Source organism: Globicephala melas, chromosome 10 (assembly GCF_963455315.2).
Source record: "Globicephala melas chromosome 10, mGloMel1.2, whole genome shotgun sequence".
Lineage (NCBI taxonomy): Eukaryota > Metazoa > Chordata > Mammalia > Artiodactyla > Delphinidae > Globicephala > Globicephala melas.
The window spans coordinates 94604654-94629477 of NC_083323.1; positions in this window are offsets into that span (position 1 = coordinate 94604654).

Genomic DNA, 24824 nt, shown 5'->3' on the forward strand with positions numbered 1-24824 from the left:
GACAAAAGAAGTCCAAGATTCATTCGTGGCTGGAAATGTGAAAAACACCTCTTTATACTTTCACATGGAAAGCTAATAAAAGTAGAAAAACCAGGATAAGAATCAGTTTGCCCCTGGGGGGCAGGACCAGACTGAGGAAAAATAGAAAAAAAGAATTGTTGATTTTTATGATAAGCTCTTCTGTACTATGGAATTTGAAAGCATATGCATGTTTTGCTTATGCAGAAAAATACACAATTAAGCAAAAAATGTACATCTCCAAGAAACAATTCATAACTTTAGACTTCAGATGTTTTGAAAGATGGTACTTTCTAATCTGCATCTATCATTGTATAACTTAAGTTTATTTCTCCTAATTCTTACTTTATTCAAGAGTAAAAATTACTGCGGTGTGATAGTCACATTGTCTACCTTAAGAGATAAATGAAGGGATTTCCTTACATTGACACACTGTATGGTGAAATGATGAAATAAAATCATATACCCCTCAGTTGTGTTATTAGTGCTTGAAATAATACAATGAATTTGCACAAGAAATACAATAAAATTAGGAAATTAAAAAAATTTTTTTTCTTAATCTTTATATTTCAAGTAGAGACAAAAATTTTATCAACAATATAAGTGGTTTCAAATGTATTTATATAATATTTATTATGAGATAAAATATACATGGATACATTTCACTGTCTTCTAGAGGTAGAGAAATGAGCATGATTTATTATAAGAGGTTTCATTTTTAGTCAGATGAGATTTGAATCTTTTCTAGGAAAACAGTTAAATAAGGTGTTTCTTACAAATACAGTAGTTTGGTTTTTTTTTAAATTTCCCTTTCCTTACACTCTAGAGGGTGACAAAAAAGAGATGGGGTGTGTGTGTGTGTGTTTATGTGTATGTGTGTGTATGCACACTCCAGTATACAAATGAGCATAAGTCTAAACTATGTATGGACACAGCAACACCCTTTGAGCCTACTAGGGTAATCTAGGTAGATACGAATTATTATCCTGTTTCTCTTCTAGTTTCAAATTTCACACCCTGAGACTTTACCTTTAGTGCAATTCAATAAAATGGGAATTAACTTGGTCAAATCTTAAGGTAAACTAAAAAAGAACAAAACCAAGCAGCATAGCACCAGAACTACCAGACACTTAACAAATTGGAGGAAAAAGCAGAGTCATTGTCTCACAAGCAGGTGCTAGTTGAGGGTCTGGGCCAGGAGAAAGATGGTAGGGAGTTTAGAAAGCCCTGGCTGGAAACAGTCAAACATATAAAATGAATCCCAATCCCTGCAGCCCCATGACACAAAAATTCATAAATTTACTTTTGCTTTTGCAACTCTGGGCACCTTGCATTTTGAATAAAGTAAATGCATGACGTCACACTCTTATAATAAGGGAATAATCACGTGACTCCTCGTTCCTTTTTTTTTTTTTTTTGCCCATTCCATTATGGAGTATAAATCACCATGAAAGTGCACTCATCATAGGAGAGGTCAGAACATAAATGTTTAAAGCAACACTTTCTTCCTAAATTACTAGCAGTTCCATCTCAAGATGTCTGAATTCAATGAAACTTTGTGGATAAGGCAACTGCGTAGGTTCTACTGTTTGTGTAGTCGGTCAGCACAGGTTTTGAATGTACTCAGAGAAACAGCTTTCTTCTTAAAAGTACGGACTAATTTTTATTTTCATACTCCTAAGATGGTTGTACGTGTTATTTCAGAGATGCAAAAAAAGCTACATCATTTTAAAACAAACAATAGAAATGAGTTAAAATTATGATTCAAAGACGTTTAAGTGGTTGTTGAATAAACAATGGATGAGACTGAAATTTTACTCTATATTGAAGCTAAGTATTAGAATTATGGTTGCCTATTTTATCTCTAATCTCCTAAAGTGCAAAACATGAACGTAAGAAGCCTATTTAAGTGTCACATCACCAGGTAAGAACATTGAATACGTGTATTTTAGTCACGATTATGACCATTTCATTTTCACAAAAACACAGGGGTCTATATTTTATTGTTTAATAATGACCTATTTTTATTCATTGTAAAATTTCCTAAGAGTTTTATACACTTTTTTCTGAAAACCTAAATTTTATGTTATTTGTGTAATTAGTTAAAGCACCTATTTCAGTTTTATAATGAGTATTTTAGAGTACAGGTAGTAACCAAATAACTTGTTCAGATTCCATCCAATGTCTACCAATCAAATTAAGTGTTCAGCTTAATTGTGAAGTATCTCTCAGTGTCTTCCAAAGAAAACACTGTGATACCTGGCTTGAGCAAATATTGATTCATCTCTACTCTCTAACTGAAATACATGGGAATTCTGACAACCTGGGGATAGAGACCCCAGCTCTTTATCAAAAATTTTGCTTCATTAGAAAGGAGACAACATCTGAATCTGTTCCCAGTAACTCTGGACCAGAACTGTGTCCCAGAGAAGGGAGAGACAACGTCAGAACGAAATGAAGAAAGAACTCATAATAAGATTAAAATTTGAGCATGGTCGAGTGGGATAAATAGACTTGGAAATATGGAAGTGTGGTTACTATAAAGTAAGAAAGAGTTAACAGAACTACCTCATATCAAAACCTAAATAAGATGAGAGAATTCAACAAGCGTATTTTCTCTTCTTACCCTTTTCTAAATAAAATATAATATTCATACTGAAAAGTAATAAAATCATAAAGTTTAATACTTATCAGAGGCAACACCCATGTAACTACCACCCCGGTCAAGAAATAGAACGTTTCCAGGATGCTCAAGATTTTTCCTCATTTAACCTTCCAGTTCCTACCCTCTTCCTCCTTCCAGATATGACCACCATCTTGACCTCTAACACTGTAGTTTAGTTTTGCCTGTTTTTGAAATGTGTACTAGAATCATATAATATAAACTCGTTTGTGTCTAGTTTATTTTGCTCAAGTCCTTGTGAGAGTTATCCAAGGATTCCTCTCCATCTTATTTATAGTAACTAAGCTAGATGCAAATTACTACTGTGGCCCATGGATGACACATTGGTTGACTTAAATCCGTGGGGACCCTACTTAGATACTGAGGTGGCGTCAACTTAACTCAAAACAAAATGGCAAGCAATGATTATATAATGGAAATTTTGAGACGCTGAACTTCTAGGATGAACTTTGGAAAGTAGTGACCCTTATCAATAATGTTTCGTGTTTGTTTTTGGTTTTGTTTTGCTATTTTCTCAAGATTGGTCTTTCTGAATGAGTCTCCCACTGACCTACATGTACAAGTTCACTTGGAAGCACAGTGAAAAGATGAGAATGATCTTCTTGTGTACCTATTGTCATCAATTAGAGTGCATATTTAGGGGTGTTGCGTTCAGAAATCTTCAAGTCCAAATTCAGCAAGAAAGAATGTTATAGTAGAGGCACAATGAGTTCTGTGAGCTTTGATTTGAAAACATTTAGCACATCCACCACCTCTGAATTTACTGCTTCTGATGTGGAAAGAACCTCTTGTTAGCGAATATAACAGAATTTGCTTTAGTGAAAGAACTAGCAGTGTAGCTGAGACATAAGAAGGACAGGAAAATGAGGATAGTTAGTGCTAATACCAAGGGAATAAATATACTGTCTTCTGTTAACCTCTCTTTTTTTCACTTTTTATTTTGAAATGAATATAGATTGATAGAAAGTTGTAAAAATATACAGTACAGGGAGATTCCTTGTAACATCTTACATAACTAGAGCACAACATCAAAACCAAGGTATCAACATTAGTACAATCTATAGTCCTTATTCAGTTTTCACATGCATTTATTCACTTATGTGTGTGTATATATATATGTATATAGTTTTATGTAATTTTATCACATGTATAAATTCATGTAAACACCATCACATCTGTTTTTGTAGTCTAGAAAATAATTACCACCAATTATTTTGTTACTCTGAAGTAAGGTTGTTAAAGGCAAGATAAATAACGGAAACTTTACCTTTGTTTACTAATTTTCATTTTAATGAACTGGTTCAGTAGGGGAGAATTTTAACATTTATTTAGCACACATAACATGCTTATTGTAGTGCTGAGTGTGTATGTCTTTCCACCTTAGGATGACTATATATATATTTTTTTAACATCTTTATTGGAGTATAATTGCTTTACAATGGTGTGTTAGTTCTGCTTTATAACAAAGTGAATCAGTTATACATATGTTCCCATATCTCTTCCCTCTTGCGTCTCCCTCCCTCCCACCCTCCCTATCCAACCCCTCTAGGTGGTCACAAAGCACCGAGCTGATCTCCCTGTGCTATGCAACTGCTTCCATTAGCTATCTATTTTACGCTTGGTAGTGTATATATGTCCATGACACTCTCTCACTTTGTCACAGCTTACCCTTCCCCCTCCCCATATCCTCAAGTCCATTCTCTAGTAGGTCTGTGTCTTTATTCCCGTCTTGCCCCTAGATTCTTCATGACCATTTTTTCCCCTTAGATTCCATGTATATGTGTTAGCATACGGTATTTGTTTTTCTCTTTCTGACTTACTTCACTCTGTATGACAGACTCTAGGTCCATCCACCTCACTACAAATAACTCAATTTCGTTTCTTTTTATGGCTGAGTTATATTCCATTGTATATATGTGCCACATCTTTTTTATCCATTCATCTGTTGATGGACACTTAGGTTGCTTCCATGAGGATGACTATATTTAATCCTAGTGAATTATTTTGTTTTTGTTTTGGCCACACAGCATGCAGGATCTTAGTTCCCCAACCAGGGATCAATCATGTGCCCCTGCAGTGGAAGCACAGAGTATTAACCACTGGACCACCAGGGAAGTCCCTCTAGTGAAGTATTTTGGTATTTTACTGTTTTACTGATGCAGAAATTTATTAATACACCAGAAATTCTCTGTGCAATACCTTCTTTAAAGTGAAGGTCACACAAGTATACCTAGCAATAGGAAATCATTTAAATTTCTCCCACCTCTGAATAATCTTGTCCTAGATCCTGACACCATTTAAAATTGAGTAGCTGGCCTCTTATTGGTCATTCATTTCCACTGATGAAAGTTTTCTAAGAATTAATTAGGGTTGTTCTTTAACAGGTCTTGCTCTGGCCTTCTCGAAGAAGTAGAGATGATCACCTTGTAGCTCCAATCAAGTGAGAAATATTTGCCGTTGGTGAGAATCTGATTTTCAGTTCTTGTTCAACATATTATTTTAATTTGACCTCTGACATGTTACCCAATATCTTTATAAAAACTGCACTGTTGTTTTTACAAGTATGGTATCACTTTACTGTTACAATTTTAACTGACAATTACAAATTCAATCATAGATATTGACCAGAGACATTACACAAGAAAGTGTTAATTTTCTTAACACTTAAAAGTGCCAAGAGTACTGTTTCCCCTCAAAAGAAATAAAAGGATAAACAAACAATAAAACCACAGCGGCAGTCAATTCTGCATCTGGTTTAGGAATCGCTTACTCAGACTCAAGTGAAAGAAAGAAAACAATGTGAAATTTTGGGACCTATCTAGATCTTTCTTAGCACTCAACTCTGCCTAATAGCTATTTTATAAAGTGAGATGTCTACAGAGAGAAAGAAGCATTCAAATAATAGTGATCTAACAGGCAACATATATTTTGGATAAAACATTGGCATTCTCTGATTGTTTAGGGTTGGGAGAGGTTTATAAAACCAGAGTGAAGAGAACGTACAATTTGTTTCAAAATTTCTCAGTGTCGGCCCTTAACATACATCTCTTCTAACTGATGAGCCCCATCAGCTGAGGATTGAGCAAAGCGTAAACTTTTCACGGAAGAGCTGCAGAGAGCTTGCTCTGGCTGCAGCTGTGGCTTGGCTTCCCCCGCGTAGCTGGAAACAGTGTCTCTGTGGTGAGCTGTTGGAGAGCCTCTGGGTTATCACTCAACACACCAAAGGTGACAAATTGGTCACTTTTAGAAATCTAAAGCACAAGTATTTTTTTACTAAGTGTCATTAAAATGGCACTGAGCCTCTTTTTGGGCCTTTAGGCAAAAATATCTACATTGAAAAACTCTATAGTCAAAATCTGTTAATGAAAAAGGCATAGAGAAAAAGACAGGGGAAGTAAAAGGATTCTCTAAGAATAGTAAGAATCAGTACCCAAACAGGAGATTATTCAACTCAGTAAAACCCTGTCAGTTTCAAGAACGTACCTTTTGTTCATTTTCATTTTTTTTTTTTTGCTGTACGCGGGCCTTTCACCGCTGCGGCCTCTCCCGTTGCGGAGCACAGGCTCCGGACGCACAAGCTCAGCGGCCATGGCTCACGGGCCCAGCCGCTCCGCTGCATGTGGGATCCCAGGGCACGAACCCGCGTCCCCTGCATTGGCAGGCGGACTCTCAACCACTGCGCCACCAGGGAAACCCCTCAAAAACGTACCTTTTTACTTTTGGGCTAAGCACTCATCCAGTGATGAGTGTCAATTTACACATTTCCAAGCTCCACTAGCCTGAAATGAAGCTGAGAAAAAAGATTCACATAAAGGATTATTGTTAAAATTTTATAATTCATTCTTTAATTCTTTAGTCGAGAGGTGGTCTATAATTTATTATATATATTATATTTAATAACTATCTGTAAAATAGTAAAATTATTTTGGGGTTTATGCCAGTTTTGTGTTAGATATTTTGCGTGATTTACCTTTATAATCTTCATTTACCCTATGTTATTAATAGCATTATTTCTTAAATTTCATAGTTGAAGCCACAGTTTTGTCAAAGAAATACGCTCCAAGTCAACTAGATAGCAATGGCTGAACTCTCACTAAGTTTTGTCAACCTGTAATAGATAAAAATGTGGAGAGTCGCTTAGCATAATTGTAAGAGAATATATGTGATTTTGCTTCAACTATCCTGGTAATTTTGAGTCTTTATTTGGTTTTAGATACATAAATAGCCACCGATGCATTGGATATTATTACATAGTAATTACATATATTTGCACATTTATGTACTATACATACTACATGCATAATTGACTATGAACTATCTGATTGTTCTTATGGAGGTGAACCCAGATTTAGACAAATAATTAAACCAAGTTCTTACCATAATTTTGTACAACTTAAGGTCGTTTTTAAAGTCTTAGCAAGCTTTCAGTTATATGCTTTGTTTCCTAATTTCCCTGATTTCATGCCTTCTGTCTCCTAAGAAGCATAATTTAATTTTTAAAAATATCTGTCTGTATACACTAATATCTATTTGTGAATTTTATGATACTTTCATATATAAAATAATTCACTTGAAGAGGATATTGGCACCGAGCTGGGTGGTCGTTGTTAGAATTTATTTGGATTTGTTTGAAGTTAGATTTCATGGTGGAAACCTTACCTTTCCCTCCTTCTTCTATTTGTGTGTGCATGCGTGTTTATATGTGAGCATGTTTGTGGGTATGTATGTGGTAAGAGAGGTGAGAAATCTTTGACCAAAGAGATTAAGTGCAAAGATGGAAGTAATATTATAATTTGGCTGTAACACTTAAAGGATATTTGCTATTCACTACATATGAATATTATGTTTACAGTGTTCCAACAGGCACTAGGGGTAGAATGATACGAATATATATTACATCTTATTTTAAGATCTATGTCTACTGAAAAGGTTAGAAAATTATAGCACATTTTGTCAACAACATCAGAGAGGTGTGTATAAGAATTTAGGTACTATAAGTCTGCTACGTGACATAAAGTAGAAAATATAACATGTCTTGGTTGAGAAAAACTTTGTTATATTAAGGAATTTGATTGTATCCTGTTCCCTTAAGATAGTGGAGAATTTTTACATCATATATATGAAGTTTTGTAATTTACTTGTTTAATATGATTTTTTCCTGGTTATAGATTCCTTCAAGGGTTGAAAACTAGAAAAATAAAAGGAATAGAAATGGCCTGTATTCTGTTTACAGGCATACCTCCTATAATTTCACTTTGCTTTATTGCACTTCGCAGATACTGTGGGGTTTTTTGTTTTTTTGGTTTTTTTACAAATTTAAGGTTTGTAACCAGCTTCAACATTCCCTTAAATCAAACCCTAGTCCAGAGTAAGGCCCTAACTCTCTCCAGTTCTACGAAGGCTGAGAGAGGGAGGAAGCTGCAGAAGAAAATTTGAAGCTAGTGGAGATTAATTTCTGAGGCTTAAGGAAAGAAGCTGTCGCTATAACATACAAGTGCCAAGTGAAGCAGCAAGTGCTGATGTAGACGCTGAGGGAAGTTATCCAGAAGGTCTAGCTCAGGTAATTAATAAGGTGGCTACACTCAACAACAGACTCTCAATGTAGATGAAACAGCCTTATATTGGAAAAAGATGCCATCTAGGACTTTCATAGCTGGAGAGACGTCAGTGCCTGGCTTCAAAACTTCAAAGGACAGGCTGACTCTCTTGTTAGGGGCTAATGCAGCTGGTGACTTGAAGTTGAAGCCAGTGCTCATTTATCATTCTGAAAATTCTAGGACCCTTCAGAATTATGCTAAATCTGCTCTGCCTGTGCTCTATAAATGGGACCAAAAAAGCCTGGATGACAGCACATCTGTTTACAACATGGTTTACTGAATATTTTAAGCCCACTGTTGAGACAACTGCTCAGAAAAAAAGGTTCCTTTCAAAATATTCCTGATCACTGACAATTCACCTGTCACCCAAGAGCGCTGAAGAAGATGCACAACGAGATTAACGTTGTTTTCATGCCTGAAAACGTAACGCAACACAACATCCATTCTGCAGCCCAGGGTTCAAGGAGTAATTTTGACTTTCAAGTCTTATTGTTTAAGAAATATATTTCACGAGGCCTTGGCTGCCATAGACAGTGACTCCTCTGATGGAACTGAGCAAAGTAAATTAAAAACCTTCTGGAAAGGATTCACCATTCTAAATGGCATTAAGAACATTCATGACTAATGAGAAGAAATGAAAATATCAACATTAATAGGAGCTTGGAATAAAACGGTTTCCACCCTCGTGGATGATTTGGAGGTTCAAGACTTCAGTGGAGGAAGTAATGGCAGATGTGGTGGAAACAGCAAAAGAACTAGAATTAGAAATGGAGCCTGAAGATGTGACTGAATTGCTGCAATCTCCTGTTAAAACTTGAATGGATAAGGAGTTGCTTCTTATGGATGAGCAAAGAAAGTGGTTTCTTGAGATGAAATCTACTCCTGGTGAAGATGCGGTGAAGATTGTTGAGATGACAACAAAGGATTTAGAATATTATAAAAACTTAGTTTATAAACCAGCTGCAGGTTTTGAGAAGACTGACTCCAATTTTGAAAGAAGTTCTACTGTGGGTAAAGTGCTATCAAGTAGCATTGCATGCTGCAGAGAAATTGTTTGTAAAAGGAAGAATCAATTGATGTGGCAAACTTCACTGCTGTCTTATTTTAAGAAACTGCCACGGTGACCCCAGCCTTCAGCAACCACGACTCTGATCAGTCAGCAGCTGTCAACATCGAGGCAAGACCCTCCAGCAGCTGAAAGATTATGACTCACTGGAAGCTCAGATGATGGTTAGCAATTTTTAGCAATAAAGTATTTTTTAATTAAGGTATATTCATTGTTGCTTTAGACATAATGCTATTGCACACTCAATAGACTACAGTATAGTGTCAACATAACTTTCATATGCACTGGAAAACAAAAAAATTCATGTGAATCACTTTATTTTGATATTTGCTTTATTGAGGTGGTCAGGACCTGCACTATCTCTGAGGTATGCCTCTACTTTCTCCCAGGTCCTTTAAGTGTAGTTAATTCTCTTTCTGTTCCCAGTAATTAACATGAGAAGAAAGTGAATGTTGGGTGTTGCTATTCCACTATGGAAAACTATGAGAAATTGATGAAAATGTGGAGGCATCCAAGAAAAGTATCACATCCTTGCTCTTTACTTGGTCCTGCCTTTAAAATAATGGCTAAATGTTTTGAAACTACCATTACTTAATCTGAGTGATTTTCACACTTCCTCTTCAACACTCTAGAGAGAACAGGATCATATTTTCTCTTGTATAAAAATCATAAGATTTTTATGGATACAAAGTAGGAACAGCTTTCATGAAAAAGTGAAACTGATATCTGAATGGGTTAAAAATCAACGTTGTAAAAATAAATCGCTATTTTAAAGATATTCTATTCTTAAATGATTAAGAGTTTACCCAACTATTACATTAACAAGCATCAACATTTGCTTTGAAAATCTTTCAAGCCAAAAGTGGTTTCTTGATTTAAGAAATGATTGCTGAATGCCTACTAATTGCCAAACACAAAAACAAAACAAAAATCTTTGCAAGGTAGTATTTTAATTCTATCACAGGAGTCTAACAATAAGACCACTCACGTGTAGAAGAGTTTGTCAGACGGAGCAACATAAAACAAAGAAGGAGGATTTGAAAAGCTGTACAAGTATGAAGTATGATAAAATTTTGATTCAGACAGTGAAGCAAAGCCACACAGTGAAAGAGACAACAGACTTGAAAAACAGTGAATAAGCAAGTCGTGTAGCTTGGCATCCACAGTTGAGGTGCTAACATTCATCTGGCTCCTTTACTAAAATAGACCTCAGAATGTTACTAGGAAATGTATAATCCAAGCCTGGAAGTGCTTCCTTATTCTAAATCTAGCTGTCCCGGAAAGAATGGCCAAACTTCAGTCAAGAGTCCTGAATTATTTTGTTTTCCTTAGAGAATGTCAAGTTAATTTTTAGTTTGTTTCTAAAGCAGATGAATCCACTTTTAATCAGAAATATCCAACATCTGTACTCCAACTTTTTGACAGAAAATATAATCAACAACTTTCTGATGCTTTAGTAGTAACAAAATGTCAGTTACAAAGAAAAAATAAAAAGAAATGATTGTGGAGGGGAATGTGGGCAACAATTAATATGTTTCTAAAATTTTGCCAATTTTTACTTTACATTAAGCTTAGCAGACAGACAAATATCCTTACAAGGCACAAAAATTAGTAGCCAGAGGATGGCAAGGTTTTACTTCGGAGTACTGCCTACAAGAGTAATAAAGGACTGATTAGGTCAGCCTAACCGAACCTGAAATACAAAAAAGGGAAAAGTTACTCACATGTTAACACCTACCTGCTTCCAGGGTTATATGCACATACTTCCAGCAGAGATCTGTCATGCCCCTCTGGAAATGTCAGACTATTTGTCCTTTGCCCTGATTGAAGAGCTCAGCAAGCACCTAGGATTCACTATTCTAGCACCAAAGAAAATTCCAGGAAATATAGGAGAGTGGCTGCGCATGAATAAGAAGTGGACCAGGGTCCCATAATTTCAGAGCTGGAATACAGTGCAAACATAGACAAGCAAGAGCAAAAGTATGGTTAAGAATGGCCCTATTGATGTGTATGAACACTAGATGCCGTCTTGGAAATACGAAAGTGTTTCCAAATTAATGTCTATACAATTGTGTACAGCAGTCATCCATCTCGGTGAGCTGTGCTTGGGAAATTTGCAGTGAGATGCAAGCAGTGTCTTTAGTGGCTGCCACTATTAAATTTATCTACATGCTGGCAGTGACAACAATGCAGTTAGTTCAGGTTACAACGACCAGCATAAGTGGAGTTACAGTGGCTCCTTTCTTATTAAAGACATAGGAGTCTTCAGTCAGGCACCAAGTAAAGTTCTGAAATAACCTTTCAGTGTCCTCTTGCTCTGTTTCCTTCCTGGAGGCGTAACATGGTTTGAAAGGGACTAATCTGTCTTCTCGTGGACATGGTATTTGTTGGTTCTTCTGTTTCAATAGTTGAGATTTTAAGCAAATTTACTGTGTTGGATTTCTATATTTCAGTAGATCCTCTACGCCATGATTCTGTAGTCCCAAGATATAATTTCCATGATTATCCTGTCATTGACCATCCTGTTCCACTGAATGCTGATCATTGTTCCCCCAAAATAAGATGCTTCCCACTTCCAAAGTGGATGCAAAAAATACTTGTTCCACTTCCAAAAGAGTAGTTTCTGTCCCATGTTGGGCACTAATGGTCCAGTGATGAAATAAGACAAACACCACAAATGGCACATGATACAACTCAAAGGAACTCAGGGATCGTAGGATGCATGTGGCGCCCCAGACTCTGGTTATACAGTACAGAGACTTTGCTAGGCTCAACTGAAGCCACGGTAGCTAGTGCTACAGGAAAGGGATCCTAGTTTCATGTAGATTCATGGGAAAAATGCTAATGCGGAATCAGAAGACAAGACCTCCAAACACATTTAAATAACTAACCAGTATGTGATCCAAAAAAGGTCAATTTTCCAGGTTTTAGTTGCAGCAGTTCTAGAGTGAAAGGATTAGATTTAAGTCAGTGATTTTCATAATTTTATCTTTTAGAGCAGAACTTTTATATAAATAAAATTTTAAGTAGAGATGTAAACAAATGAACTGCACAGACTCCAGAAGTATTATTACTGAGCCTAGGGGTACTTTCCCGTTTAACTTCCTCCACGCTTGCCTTTGAAGATCTAAGGCTGATTTTTTAAAAAAATAGAAAGAGTTTATTTATATGATGAAACATCCATTCTAACATTCAAAATTTATGATTTTCAGTACTCACAATTTAGTAGATATGTTTGAGCTATCTTCTCATTTCCAGATTTTGTTTTTTTCCTGAACCAAACCAATCTCGTGAAAAAGTCCTTTTTGGTTGAATTAAATCCTACAGAGAATCAGAATTCATAACACTATGGATATCAGGTTTGGAGTATGTTTTACTATCTTTGCATCTCCTGCACCTAACATTGAAGGGCAACAGCAGATGTTCAACTTCAGTTTTCACACTTACTGACACATGACTAAGTTGATAACTGATTAATGTATGTGGCAGGTTGTTACAATATGAACTTCCCCCAAAGAATATCATCTTATTGTATTCATGCCCTTGTGTTGTCCCCTTCCACTTTGAATCTGAACTGACCTGTTACTTGCTTTAAACAATAGAATGTGGTAGATATGATGTTCTCAAGTTCCCTAACCAAGTTAAGAGGCCTTGAGGCTCTTTCTGTCTTGTGAAGAACTAAGCCACCATGTAAAGCAGTCTGGACTATCATGCTAGAGAGGTCACATGGTAAGAGGGGCCATGGAAGGTGAATGACCATGAAGGGAAAAAAGTCTTTGAGAATAAAGACCAAAGAGAGGCAAGCCTCAGGCTTGCAGCCATCCCAGCTGGTGGGCAGACATATGACTGGTGACATCATGGATACGTCTGTCCAAATAGCAACCCCATGGATGACCCAGCCAACATCATATGGAACAGACACGAGAGCTATCTTGGCTGAGCCCTGCCCAAACAACCCACAGAAACATGGAAATAATAAAATCATTATTGCAGTAAGCCATTAAATTCTGAGACTATATGAGATAAGCATGTATGTTAAAAGGCTCTGGTCAAAGCAAAAAGCACTTATCTACTTGAAGTCTTTGCACTGTCTTGCTCCACTGTTTTCTCTAAGTGTTGAATATTGTTTCATTGCTTCATATACATAATTTTTACTCATGTTATCTAAAGCATTTTGAGAAATCTAACAAATTTTATCTAGTCAGAAAAGTTTCGTTTTATGTCAACTTTAATTAAAATTTTAGTACATTCTTCAGTTCTGGTCAAATCAAAAATGAAAATATATTCAAAAAGTACCATTACTAACATATTTAAACCTAATCAAATGTTAAATTTAAAGCAGGAGAAGTCATTATTTGGAATCACTAACAGATCTAATCCATTAATCACATATTTTCTTTAACTTCTCTTCTTACCTAAATGTCTTCTTGATTGTTAATCTCCATCTTTTTTAGTCCTGCCTTTATGATTTCCCTTATGCTGTGTGATATTTCATCCTAATATGACCACTGTTGCATGCATATTTTCTTTTTTTTGTTTGCAATTTTATTTCATTCTATTTTCCTTTATTTTATTTTGTACAGATATAAATATTAAAGATATTTTAAAAATACAATCTAATAAATTTACTCTGAATTCTAATAGTAACTTCACACTTGTTTTAAATTATATTAAAACATTAACAATACATTAACATTAACAATAATGAAAAAGCATATATTAAGATTGCAGTTATGTTTAAAATATTAGCAACTTTCCAACAGTAAAATTTGACATCTAATTTTTTGAAATGGGAAAAATGCAAGGTGCATTTCTATTATTTTAGATTGTAATTTTTAGATTGTAATCCTCTCCCTCCATTGTTTTCAAATTTTACTGAAATTAAAAAGTAATTGAAAGGCACAGATAATCAATCAGGACGGCTTGCATGGTCAATATGTATATGTTTTTTATACAAGGAAAGAAATATCTTTTATGATAACATGTTAGTTCTGACTGGACCAACTATAGTTTCAGATAAATGATTTTCCTTCCCATTTGACCTGTTGTGTCAGTTATAATTAGTGACTCCAAGCTATTTCTGTTTTCATTTTTCTCCTTAAATACATTAAATGTGCATTAATATTTGATGTTACTGACATTTCCTCTAAATGGATTTTAACTTTATTAAAACAAATGTTTATTTATAAAACCATAATGTTCATTATAAAAGTATAGATAATGCTTAAAAATATTAAAAAACCAAAACAAACTAGAACCAAAGCCATTCTGATAATCTCCTGAAATAACACCTCAAATGGGGAATCATACTGTGTTTATTGTTGAGAATAGCTAGAGTTTGACAATATCCTATCAGTTTTCCATAACTTACAGAGTTGTAAAATAACTTGAAGACAGTGAAAGGCATATACGTATTTTTAAAATAAATACATTAACAAATGTGTTTATTTTTGTCACTTTAAGATGTCAAATGCATATGTATGACAGTAGAAAGTTGAGTGATGTGTGCTCGTGAGTTCCTCTGGTCTTATAAAATGCTTTGTATAATAGACATTTGCTAATTATCTACCTAGTAGTTTTCTCTGGGTAATAGAAATTAGTTACTCTGGCTAAAAGTTATAATTAATATGCATGGTTAAAACTCTACGAGAAATAGTGATGAGGAAATGTAACAGTGATGGGGAAAATTTTTAATTTTCCAAAGATGAAGAACAGGTTTTTCCTAAATTAGTGATGTTCAAATATATTAAGTCTCTGAACCTCAATACACTCGTAAATTATCTCCTGTGGTGGTTACTTAAAGGAGTATTTCTAATCACTTCTGATATCAAAAGTTCATTGCCAATTTCTGTCTAAGGCATCACTATTAATGGTGATAAAAATTCACAGATGCTGGAAATCACACACTTCTGTAGAAAAGATGTTTCCCATTAGTGCAGAAAAATACCAATATGGACTCTATTTGCTAAAAGAACTAATGGAATGAATGTTTCTGAGATTTTGTGTGCTTATTGTACCATGTAACGGGAAGGGAAAAATGCTCTATTATTTGCATAATATTTTTTGCAAACTTTCCCTGAGAAGTATGTGTTGAGCCTAATTTTCTCAGTAATTTGCATTCATGCATGTATGTATTTATGTAACAAACTCCAACAAATACTTACTATGAGCCATGCCTCCTCTAAGTATTTTATAAATAATAATGTTTAATAACTGTACTGATCTCAGACATACCCTTCCAGTTCCCCAGTGCCTCTTTCATCTAATTTCAAAACTGCAGCCTATACTACATATACATCTTGGTCTCTCCCAGGTTTTTAATCATTTAAAAAAACCATTGAAGTTCATTATATGAATAAAACTGAGCATAAACAGTTATGGCAGTCCCAGGATCTAAAAAACAACAAACACACAAAATGACAAAGTATGTTCAAATTAAGAAATTGCTGTAACCTCCTCTGTGTGACAAATTGAATTTCCATTAATCTAGTTCCAAGAGTGCAGAAAAAGTGGATAAAGGAGGAAAATTCATGTGCATATTATTGAACTCTGACTCTAAAATAGTGTCTGTCTTGTCTTTATCTGTGTCAGGACTGCCAGAAAAAGTAGCATGAGAACAAAGGTTTTACCTGTCTTGTTTACTTCTGTATCTACAGCTCTTAGAACAACACCTTGTCTGATTTGTAAAATAATTACTTGTTTCATGAATGAATGTCTGAATATATAAATGGAATCAGGCAATAAGTAGATTTATAAAAAATTGAATGTCTCTTAACAACTAACTGAGGTGAGAATCAACACACCTGCCTCAGTAGCATGAAAATTGTGGCATCAGTGGGATAATCTAATGAGAATAAGGCACACGGAGAATCTAGAAAAATAGCAGCACAGAGCTAAATGAGATGACAATACAAATATAGACTGTTTTGCATTGAAAACCAATTTCTAATTGATCCTCATCAGATGATTCTCCTCTGCCCTTTTTCAACCTGCTAAATACGAGACGTCAAAAGTCAGTGGCTTCCAGCGTCTGATTCTGTTTCTTGTTAGATTTGAAAACTTGAGTAGGTTACAGAACCCCTTTAATATTCATTACCATCATCTGAAAAGGTAAAACGCAATTAAATAATTTATTAGAAATGAAGTGTCGATTCTGAAATGGCCCTGCCCCCTTGGTCAGACCTCAGTCATCAGCTCAATGCACTCTATGTGTATAGAGGTGTACTGTACAGTACAGAATATTTCCAACCGCAGATTTGCTGATTCTCGAAATAACACAACACCTACACTAGCCTCGATATGACCATACAATCTTTGAGATGAGGTGAGTGGATTTTGGGCAGAGGAGATAGCATGTCTGTTAAAAAAAACAAACAAAGACAAGAAGCTACTACCAAAAAAATAATGGGAATTGAAGCAGTTCACCTGGTCAAGGAACAGAAGATAAAGCTTAAGGAGGAGAAGGAACCAAAAGTGAGGTTTACAAGTGTGGATGTGGTGATCATAATCACTTTAACTGCATGGTTATCATTCAGACAAACATGATCACAGGAAATGGCACTAAATTCAGAATCATAACAGCATCTACCCACTGTGAGAGGAGGAGGGAAGAGGAAAGAGGCAAACACAAAGAAAAATAACACAAGGGTCATAAAGCATCGATGAGACTGTAAATACTAGAGTTGTATTTTACATAGTGTCTTTTTTTTAACCTGAATTTTCTTCTGATAGAGTGCTTAGAGGTGGATATTTTGTAGATGGAAATAATGAGTAAGTGAGGACACAAAAGACAACCCCTAAGCTGCGATGGAGAAAGGTGTTAAAAAATACCATACAAACATTATTGGGGGTCCTGCTTATATACAATCTTGCAAAAGGAACTGTTTCTCCCTAAGTTCCTCCCTGAACCAGTGCCATGACAGAACAGTGATTGGAACAGAAAGTCTTCAAGACAGCCAATTCACATGAGAGGAAAAGAAAGCAGGAATGTGGCAAAAATAGTTCCAGAAAAAAAGGGGAATCAGACAGTCATGATTTTAGTGAGTGTTTTAAAAGAAGCAAGCTATTCTTAGCAATCAGTAGCAAGACTGTACTGTACTTAAATGTCAATTTTAGCAGGAACACGATCTAAAGTAAAAACAACTTATTTTACAAATAATAGAAGGTGTTTTTAAAAATAAGGCAATGCTCTTCTAATGCAGGTGAACATGAGAGATTGCTAGTACGGTTAAGCAGGTGACACCAATAGAGCCGAGAGAGAGGGAGAGGGAGAGTAAGAGAGAGAGGAGAGAGGAATCGAGAAATCAAGAAATCAAGCAGAATACATCAGAGATTGTTCTTTCATAAAGTGTTTTCTCGGCATTTCTTTAAAGAGTTAGAACAGAAAATTAAATGGTGTGTAAGACACAAATATAGTCCCTAATTTTGTATCCAAAATCCTTGGGAAAAATGTATTTTACGAGTCACAATTTTGTACTTTAAAATATAATATGTGCATATACATATGTAAATTAACAGTACCAATGGAATTTGGTGGTTCACCCTATAACCAAGCACATCAATATTTCCTCAGCAAAATGCATAAAACAAAAACCATAATTAGCTTCATTCAAGTTTTGGAACCAAACTTCCAAAAATATTTTGCTTTATAGATACTTTGGTTTTCAGCATTGTGGATAAGTGGATAACTGATTAGCGACGTGTATCTCCCATGTCAGTATAGGGATTAAATTATATTCAGTTCTTTCTTCAAAAACCTTTTTTCTAAACTCCCTTCCCTTCTTACTGAACCTTTCTACACATGGTTCCATATTGATAATTTATTGGACTGATCCTACCCATATGTTACAGTAAAGAAGCTGACATATAGATTAGACAAGATAGGTTCAATGAATCTCTTCATAAAATACTGTGTTAGCAAGTCATACTTGCAATCGGGTATGAGAGGTATCTCTCCCAAAATACTGTGCTTCTGTGTCCTTGGGGGACCTCGTTTCTTCCACCCTGTGTCCGTCACTATCCTTTTCGTCCTCCTCGACCTTCCCCTGCTCTGCTCCTGTCTCAGGTGCTGATTCCTGCAAAATACATTTCACAGTTTCCAGGACCAACCAGTTTCCAGTCAGGTTCAGTCAATGGGAGCAACTGGCTTGACATTTGGAAAGTGAGAAGTGGGGAGAAGGCTGGTGTTTTTGCTTTTCTCTACTTGCTTCAGGCTGCATCTCCTGCCGTGGCTACACAAGCCATGTGGGTTTAACTTCTGCCAATCAGCAACAGCTGCCCCTTCCCAGCTCCCAGCACACACCATCCACTGTGGTCCCCGTTCTTGCCAAGTGGTTTCGGGGAACCCACCTGCTCCCTCAGTTCCCCCAGCCCTTTTCTCCTGTTTGTCTTTTCAGCTCTACAACTGCTTTGTAAATATTTCTCTGTATTAAATTCCCTCCATTTAATGACCTGGCATGGGCTTTGTTTATCTGCCTGGACCCTCACCAGTGTTGCAAGGCATGCAACGTGTTCCCAGTGACACTTTCAGTACTCTGTCACCAGAGGCTATGATTCTAACATCTTTCTTCATAACACCCCTTTCACATCCATTTCCATGCTTCTTTGCTGCATTCTGTGCCCCTGGAATTAGGTGGTGGACATTGGGGGCACTCTGGACTTGGGGTTTGCTTTCTGCATTTATTTGTTTTCAGTTTTATGTTTATCTTAGTTTAGTTTTCAGTGATTGTTTTCATTTGTGGGTTTGTTTATTGGTTTGGTTGCTCTCTTCCTTTTTTTTTCTCTTTTTGTGAGTGTGTGTTTCTTTGTGTGATTTTGTCTGTTTAATTTTGCTTTTACCATCTGTTTTGGGGTTCTGTCTGATCCTTCTTTTTTTTTTCTTCCTTTTCTTCCAAGCCATGATGTAGGCAGGGTCTTGGTGCTCCAGACGGGTGGCAGGCCTGAGCCTCCGAGGTAGGAAAGCTGAGTCCAGGACGATGGACCACCAGAGAGCTCCTGGCCCCATGTAATATTAAATGGTGAGAGCTCTCCAGAGATCTCCAACTCAACACTAATACCCAGCTCCACCTAATGGCCAGCAACCTCCAGTGCTAGACACCCCATGCCAGACAACTAGCAAGACAGGAACACAACCTCACCCATTATCAGAGAGGCTGCGTAAAGTCATACTAAGTTCACAGACACCCTAAAACACACCACCAGACGTGGCCTGCCCACAAGAGGGACAAGATCGAGCCCCACACACCAGAACACAGGCACTAGTCCCCTCCACCAAGAAGCCTACACAAGCCACTGAACCAACCTCACCCACTGGGGGCAAACACCAAAAACAACAGGAACTACAAACCTGCAGACTGCAAAAAGGAGACCCAAGACACAGTAAGTTATACAAAATGAGAAGACAGAGAAATACGCAGCAGATAAAGCAGCAAGGTAAAAACCCACCAGACCAAACAAATGAAGAGGAAATAGGCAGTCTACTGGAAAAAGAATTCAGAGTAATGATAGTAAACATGATCCAAAATCTTGGAAACAGAATGGAGAAAATACAAGAAATGTTTAACAAGGATCTAGAAGAACTATAGAGCGAACAAACAATGATGAACAGCACAGTAAATGAAATTAAAAATTCTTTAGAAGGAATCAATAGCAGAATAACTGAGGCAGAAGAATGGATAAGTGACCTGGAAGATAAAATAGTGGAAAAAACTACTGCAAAAAAGAATAAAGAAAAAAGAATGAAAAGAACTGAGGACAGTCTCAGAGACCTCTGAGAAAACATTAAATGCACCAACATTTGAATTATAGGGGTCCCAGAAGAAGAAGAGAGAAAGAAACGGTCTGAGAAAATATTTGAAGAGATTATAGTCGAAAACTTCCCTAACATGGGAAAGGAAACAGTCAGTTAAGTCCAGGTAGCGCAGAGAGTCCCATACAAGGAGAAACATGCCAAGACACATATTAATCAAACTATAAAAAATTAAACACAAAAGAAAAAATATTAAAAGCAGCAAGGGAAAAGCAACAAATGACATACGAGGGAATCCCCATAAGGTTAACAGCTGATCTTTCAGCAGAAACTCTGCAAGCCAGAAGGGAGTGGCAGGACATATTTAGCGTGATGAAAGAGAAAAACCAAGAACCAAGATTACTCTACCCAGCAAGGATCTCATTCAGATTTGACAGAGAAATTAAAACCTTTACAGACAAGCAAAAGTTAAGAGAATTCAGCATCACCGAACCAGCTTTACAACAAATGCTGAAGGAACTTCTCTAGGCAGGAAACACCCGAGAAGAAAAGGACCTAAAAATACAAACACAAAACAATCAAGAAAATGGTAACAGGAACATACATATCGATAATTACCTTAAATGAAAATGGATTAAATGCTCAAAGCAAAATACACAGACTGGCTGAATGGATATGAAAACTAGACCCTTATATATGCTGTCTACAACAGATGCACTTCAGACCCAGGGACACATACAGACTGAAAGTGAGGGGATGGAAAAAATATTCCATGCAAATGGAAATCAAAAGAAAGCTGGAGTAGCAATACTCATATCAGACAAAATAGACTTTAAAATAAAGACTATTACAAGAGACAAAGAAGGACACTAGGTAATGATCAAAGGATCAATGCAAGAAGAAGATATAACAATTGTAAATATTTATGCACCCAACATAGCAGCACCTCAATACATAAGGCAAACGCTAACAGCCATAAAAGGGGAAATCGACAGTAACACAATCATAGTAGGGGACTTTAGCACCCCACTTTCACCAATGGACAGATCATCCAAAATGAAAATAAATAAGGAAACACAGGCTTTAAATGACACATTAGACCAGAAGGACTTAGTTGATATTTTTAGGACATTCTATCCAAATACGACAGAATACAGTTTCTTCTCAAGTGCACATGGAACATTCTCCAGGATAGATCATATCCTGGGTCACAAATGAAGCCTTGGTAAATTTAAGAAAACTGAAATCATATCAAGTATCTTTTCCGACCACAAGGCTATGAGACTAGATATCAGTTACAGGAAAAAATCTGTAAAAAATACAAACACATGGAGGCTAAACAATATGCTACTACATAACCAAGAGATCACTGAAGAAATCAAAGCAGAAATCAAAAAATTCTTAGAAACAAATGACAATGAAAACACGACGACCCAAAACCTATGGGATGCAGCAAAAGCAGTTCTAAGAGGGAAGTTTATACCAATACAATCCTACCTCAAGAAACAAGAAACATCTCAAATAAACAACCTAACCTTACACCTAAAGCAATTAGAGAAAGAAGAACAAAAGAAATCCCAAAGTTAGCGGAAGGAAAGAAATCATAAAGACCAGATCAGAAATAAATGAAAAAGAAATGAAGGAAACAATAGGAAAGATCAATAAACCTAAAAGCTGGTTCTTTGAGAAGATAAACAAAATTGATAAACCATTAGCCAGACTCATCAAGAAAAGAAGGCAGAAGACTTAAATCATCAGAATTAGAAAGGAAAAAGGAGAAGTAACAACTGACACTACAGAAATACAAAGGATCATGAGAGATTACTACAAGCAACTATATGACAATAAAATGGGTCACCTGGAAGAAATGGACTAATTTTTAGAAAAGTAAAATGGGTCACCTGGAAGAAATGGACTAATTCTTAGAAAAGCACAACCTTCCGAGACTGAACCAGGAGGAAACAGAAAATATAAAGAGACTAATCACAAGCACTGAAATTGAAACTGTGATTAAAAATCTTCCAACAAACAAAAGACCAAGACCAGATGGCTTCACAGGCGAATTCTATCAAACATTTAGAGAAGAGCTAACACCCATCCTTCTCAAACTTCTAAAATATAGCAGAGGGAGAAACACTCCCAAACTCATTCTACGAGGCCACCATCACCCTGATACAAACACCAGACAAACATGTCACATAAAAAGAAAACTACAGGCCAATACCAATGATGAAAATAGATGCAGAAAACCTCAACAAAATACTAGCAGACAGAATCCAACAGCACGTTAAAAGGATCATACAACATGATCAAGTGGGGTTTATCCCAGGAATGCAAGGATTCTTCAATATCTTTCTTCAAAGCTTTCAACAAAATTCATTACCCATTTATGATAAAAACTCTCCAGAAAGTGGGCATAGAGGGAACCTACTTCAACATAATAAAGGCCATAAATGACAAACCCACAGCCAACATTGTTCTCAATGGTGAAAAACTGATACCTCTAAGATCAGGGACAGGACAATGGTGCCCACTCTAACCACTATTATTCAACATAATTTTGGAAGTTTTAGCCAGAGTAATCAGAGAAGAAAAAGAAAGAAAAAGAATCCAAATCAGAAAAGAAGAAGTAAAACTGTCACTGTTTGCAGGTTACATGATACTATACACAGAGAATCCCAAAGATGCTACCAGAAAACTACTAGAGCTAATCAGTGAATTTGGTAAAGTAGCAGGATACAAAGTTAATGCACAGAAATCTCTTGCATTCTTATTCACTAACAATGAAAAATCTGAAAGAGAAGTTAAGGAAGCACTCCCATTTATTATTGCAACAAAAAGAATAAAATACCTAGGAATAAACCTACCTAAGGAGAAAAAAAGACCTCTATGCAGAAAACTATAAGACACTGATGAAAGAAATCAAAGAGTATACAAACAGATGGGGAGATATACCACGTTCTTGGAGTCGAAGAATCAACATTATGAAAATGACTATACCACCCAAAGCAATCACAGATTGAATGCAATTCCTATCAAACTACCAATGGCATTTTTCACAGAACTAGAAAAAAAATTTTACAATTTGTATGGAAACACAATAGACCCTGAATAGCCAAAGCAATCTTGAGAAAGAAAAACGGAGCTGGAGGAATCAGGCTCCCTGACTTCTAACTATACTACAAAACTACAGTAATCAAGACAGTATGGTACTGGCACAAAAACAGAAATATAGATCAATGGTACAGGATAGAAAGCCCAGAGGTAAACCCATGCACATATGGTCACCTAATTTACAACAAAGGAGGCAAGAACATAGAATGGAGAAAAGACAGCCTCTTCAATAAGTGGAGCTGGGAAATCTGGACAGCTACATGTAAAAGAATGAAATTAGAATACTCCCTAACCCCATACACAAAAATAAACTCAAAATGGATTAAAGACCTAAATGTAAGGCCAGACACTATAAAACTCTTAGAGGAAAACATAGGCAGAATACTCTGTGATATAAATCACAGCAATGTCCTTTTTGACCCACCTCCTAGAGTAATGGAAATAAAAACAAAGATAAACAAATGGGACCTAATGAAACTTAAAGGCTTTGCACAGCAAAGGAAACAATAAATAAGACAAAAAGATAACCCTAAGAATGAGAGAAAATATTTGCATACAAAGCAACCTACAAAGGATTAATCTCTAAAATATACAACCAACACATGCAACTCAGTATCAAAAAAACAAACAGCCCAATCCAAAAATGGACAGAAGACCTAAATAGACATTTCTCCAAAGAAGATATACAGAGTGCCAGCAAACACATGAATGAATGCTCAACATCACTAATTATTAGAGAAATGCAAATCAAAACTACAATGAGGTATCAACACACACCGTTCAGAATGGCCATCATCAAAAAATCTACAAACCAAAAATGCTGGAGAGTGTGTGGAAAAATGGACGCTCTTGCACTGTTAGTGTGAATGTAAATTGATACAGCCACTATGGATAACAGTATGGAGGTTCCTTAAAAAACCAAAAATAGAACTACCATACAACCAGCAATCCCACTACTGTGCATATCCCCTGAGAAAACCATAATTCAAAAGGGACCTGCACCACAATGTTCATTGCAGCTCTATTTACAATAGCCAGGACATGGAAGCAACCTAAGTGTCCTTAAGCAGATGAATGGATAAAGGAGATGTGGCACATATACACAGTGGAATATTACTCAGCCATAAAAAGAAATGAAATTGAGTTATTTGTACTGAGGTGGATGGACCTAGCGTCTGTCATACAGAGTAAAGTAAGTCAGAAAGAGAAAAACAAATACCATATGCTAACACATATGTATGGAATTTTCAAAAAGCTTCTGATGAACCTAGGGACAGGACAGGAATAATGACACAGATGTAGAGAATGCACTTGAGGACACGGAGGGGTGTTAGGGTAAGCTGGGATGAAGTGAGAGAGTAGCATTGACATGTATACACTACCAAATATAAAAGAGATAGCTAGTGGGAAGCAGCTGCGTAGCACAAGGAGATCAGCTCGGTGCTTTGTGACCACCTAGAGGGGTGGGATAGGGAGGGTGGGAGAGAGACACAAGAGGGAGGGGTATGGGGATGTATGTATACATATAGCTTATTCACTTTATTATACAGCAGAAACTAACACAACGTTGTTAAGCAATTATTCTCCAATAAAGATGTA